The 4478-nt window shown below is 42.0% G+C and overlaps 1 non-coding gene across 1 annotated transcript; it reads right to left on the bottom strand.

The window, feature by feature from the left end:
- Nucleotides 1–4171: 4171 nt before the first annotated feature.
- LOC141638620 (small nucleolar RNA R71) lies at nucleotides 4172–4278 on the bottom strand. The gene has a single exon (XR_012542165.1). It is a non-coding gene; the product is annotated as a small nucleolar RNA R71 (small nucleolar RNA).
- Nucleotides 4279–4478: the final 200 nt, after the last annotated feature.

Raw genomic sequence — 4478 nt, 5'->3', positions numbered from 1 at the left:
CTATAGCGTAGATGGCATATATTATAGGCGATTTCGATTCACGGTATGGTTGATCGACCGGTACCCATGGTCGATCGACTGGTTACGCGTCTGGTTTTGCTTTGTTTGTTTCGTTAAGTGCTCTATCTTTCAATGAGACCGAAAGGAGACTTGATAGATGCTTAAACTTGACCATCCCATAGATCGAGAGATAGGAATGGACAATAATTAACGAATTAAAACGACTAAATTGCTAAGATCGAGAGATAACGTGATTTAGTTTGCATTAGGAATCATTAATCAAGAACGAGAGTTAGTATTAATGAGACTTAGGGATTAGTAGCATAGGCCGAGAGGTAGTTACTATTTAACATGGACCGAGAGGACTTGTTTTCCCCATCCTTCGCTACCGTATTTTGAAGTTACCTAGGATTTTGTGCCATCGCAGCTATAGTGAACCGACCGTCTTAGCATTCGTTTTATCATTTGCTTATTCCTATTTTTATTCCTTGTTTATTTATTTTCGCAATTAGACTTAGATATAACTCAAATCAAAACCCCCTCAAAACTGTTACCCTTAGACTAAGATTAAAAGCAACTATTATCTCCCTACCTCCCTGCGGACCGACCCTTACTACCGCTTGCTAGTTGTAGTTCGGAATTTATAAATATTATTTTTGGTACTCACTTCGACAGGTATCAAATTTTGGCGCCGTTGCCGGGGAGGCAGCGCTAGTTTTAGTTGTTTTTCATTTTAGTCTGTTTTTCGCCTCAAGGGAAGACTGAGAACCTTGAGGTAGTTCTTATCTTCTTCTTTAGTGTTGTTTATTTGCAGTACTTCAGAAGAGTCCACTCATGTTCCATTCTCAGGAGCAGCAAGTGCTGTTTTGTGGGAGATGCGGCGGAGCGGGACACACATCTGAGGCATGCAGGCACCCTAAGGAGAAGATGTTTGCTTTTCATCAACTTCAGCTCGACAATTCGTATAATTGCGCTCCTACTTCACCGCATCAACCATATGTGCCTCCTTATGAAGCCCCACCACCATACACTCCGTCATAGCAAGAGTTGAAAAACGAAGTTGCAGAGTTTACGAGTCTAGTGCAAGTGCTTATGGTGGAGGTACAGAAAAGCAATGCGGCGAATCAGGCCTTAATCACGAAGCTGATATCTCAAATTGCTACATTAGACAAGAATGCAGCTGAGATACCGAGTCAATTCCACTCTCTGAATCAGCGTATTGAGACCGTACATGCAATGACGCTGAGGAGCGGGTCTGCTCTCGATGGACCCGAGAAACCTGCAGAAAAAGGGAAGAAGAAAAAGGGCGAGAAAAAGACGATCAGCAGTAAACATGGTCGATCGACCACATCACCCAGTCGATCGATCAGTCCGCGAAAGGACATAGCTTCCACGAAATGCTTGTTGAAACGATCGATCGATCGACCAACATGGTCGATCGATCGAGGAAGAAAAGCGGTGATGACGAACCATTCCGTCCTCCAATGCCCAATAATTTGAGGGATCACTTGTTTGGGGTGCGACAACTCCGACAATATTGAGGCAAGACCCGAGTCTTGATGGGTCGATCCGGTTCAAGTATGGCCCGATGTCGATTAATGGTTCATATCCGAGACGGTCGAAGAAGGGTGAAGTTACAACAAAGACAAGGTAGTGGATTTTTAGCCTAAGTCCACTGATGCCGGTATGAGAGACCTAGAGGAGAGGGCAAAGCTACTTCTGACAGCCCCCTATCCAGAAAGACTAGTGCCGACCAAAGATGAGGTAACGTTCGATAAATTCAAAGATTTAGTGCGTAGTCTTAATGTGCAAGTACCTTTCTTAGAGCTAGTTAATCAAGTACCTGCATATATGAAGTTTATGAGACAGTTGCTAGCTAAGAAAAGGTCTTTGAATGTTGTCGAGTCTCATCCAATTAATCGAGGAGTCTAGTTCATATTTAACTCACAAAGTCGCCAGAAACTGTCCGACCCGTAGTTTCTCTGTCCCCTGTAATATTGGTACCTTCTCAATTGAGAAGGCACTATGTGATTTAGGGGCTAGTGTCAGTGTTATGCCCTTGAGTATGGCTAAGAAATTGGGATTGACTAGATTTGCTATTACTGACATGACTGTGCAAATGGCTGACCGTTCTGCAGTTCGGCCAGTAGAGGTCTTAGAGAATGCGCATGTTCAAATTGAAAAATTCTTTTTCCCTGTTGACTTTGTTGTTTTGGATATTCCTGAAGATGTCAACACCCCAATTATTTTGGGAAGACCGTTTCTGCACACTGTTGGTGCAATAATTGATGTAGGGGAAAGAACTTTGAGATTTAAGGTAGGGAAGCACTCTATTATGTTTGCCCAGTCCCCTAGGAAGAAAGACCCCATGTGGCCCATGACCTGTAATATGATTTCTGAAAAGAAATTGATACGTGCATTTTCTATACACTTTATCTGTGGTTTTGGCACGTATTTCCATGCATAATTGGTAGCTTAGGGCTACTATTTCTCCCGAAATGGTTTACTTTGCATTTTCTATGATTTATTGTAGGAATACGTGGAAGTAGGCTAAATCAAGCCAAGTTTGTCCTCCGGAAGCAAGTTCAGAGAAGCCGAGAGGAGATGAGAGGAGAATTTACATGAAGTTAGATATCACATACAGTACTTTAGTTCTAGCTTATTTCCGAATTAGGGTTTGATTTATCGACTTTTGCATCGGATCTTTCAGTTCTTAATCTTAATCTTCCTTTGAAATCTCGGTATTCCTCTGCCCTAATTCCTTTTCTGCTTTATTTTCGTTAGTATTAGAATTGCTAGATTTGTGCCCGAAGCCAATTATTGTTATTGTTAATTGCTATCTATTTCAAATCATGAATTCAGTACCCTATTGTCTTAGTTTATTTGTTGTTTTTACCTTCGTCATGAGTAGCTAAATAGCTTGTGCTAGGATGTAGGCGATTTATGGCTAGGCGGCAATAGGTTAGACACGGACTGAACCCGCGTGTCAGTCGATCGACTGACATTGTTGGTCGATCGACTGACCTTGTAAGGATATCTTCGTCTTAATTGTTTTTAATCTTGTATCTGACGAGTTGAATGCATGCGACCAGTTAGATACCTATTTTGTGACCGACCCATTAGACCGAAAGGTAGGGTAGGTTATTCGACCATCAATTAATTCGACTAAACTGTGCTAAAGATCGAAAGATAGGTATAGTTTAGACCATTAGTCGCTTTTTCGGACGAAAGTCGTATTAGTGACATTAGGGACCTATAGCGAGATCGAGAGATGCTATTTGTTAGGAGTGGACCGAGAGGACCTCTTATTTCCCGCCTTACTTGTGTTTAATTCAGACCGACTTAGTTTGCTGCCGCCGAAGCTGTAATGACCCGACCATCCTAGTACCTTTCTTTTATCTGTTTAATCCACATCTTTAGTTTATTTTCTTCTTATTGTTATTAGTTATAGACCAACTCAATTCAACCCCCATAATAGTTACCTTAGACTGATCATAGAACAACTAGAAATTACAACTGCCTCCTTGTGGATCGACCCTGTTACCACTAGCCTAGGTTAGTCTTAATAGGAGTTTATAAATTTTATCTTTGGTACTCACAGCGACGGGTATCAAATTTTGGCGCCGTTGCCGGGGAGACGGTGTAATTCTGTTTGCTTTATTTTAGTTTATTTTCCTTGTCTCAGGGAACTTTTGTTCCTTGAGGCCGTTGCTTACCTTTGCTTCTAGTTTTGCTTTTGCACAGTTAGAGGACAGGTGTTTGAGAGGAAGACTTGAGTACTCTCATTTTGGAAGTTATGGCTACGATATATGATAACTTTCAGCCAAAGGAGCACCACCTTCCAAAGGGGCAACATTTACCCACCCTTCTACCTAGGTAAATTTGAGTTTCGTTCCTCTTATATTGATTTAGTGGAACGGAATCAGTTCGCGGGTCTGCCCGATGAAGACCCCTTGAAACATATGGAAATTTTCACGGACTATTGCTGTTCAATACCTATACCGGAGGGGGTAACTCAAGATGAAGTAAAGGGGTTTATGTTCTTATACTCCTTGAAGGATTCGGCGCGAGATTGGTATCGCTACCTCGATAGAGTAGCAGCTGGAGTCATTGATTGGACGTCTTTAGCACTAGCCTTCTACAAGAAGTACTTCCCGCCTTCGAAGACTGAGGCCTTGAAGAGTAAAATCACGAGTTTTCAGCAAGGGGCCGACGAAGATTTTTGTGAAGCATGGGGACGTTTCAAAAGTTTGGTCCGAGCTGTCCCTCACCATGGTTTCCAGCAATGGTATCTTTGCAATCTCTTTTACAATGCTTTATATGATGATTACAAATTCATTTTGGATGCAGCTGCTAACGGTAGATTTCAAAATAATACCGGTCAAAGTAAAGGTTGGAACACCATTGAGGAGATGGCAGTCCATAAAGCTGAGTTTGGAAGTTCACGTGGTAAGTCACGAAAGCAAAGTGACGACATG

The sequence above is a fragment of the Silene latifolia genome, unplaced genomic scaffold (assembly GCF_048544455.1).
Source record: "Silene latifolia isolate original U9 population unplaced genomic scaffold, ASM4854445v1 scaffold_20.1, whole genome shotgun sequence".
NCBI lineage: Eukaryota > Viridiplantae > Streptophyta > Magnoliopsida > Caryophyllales > Caryophyllaceae > Silene > Silene latifolia.
Note: the sequence above shows the minus strand (reverse complement) of the source record. Positions and strands in the feature narration are given on the sequence as shown.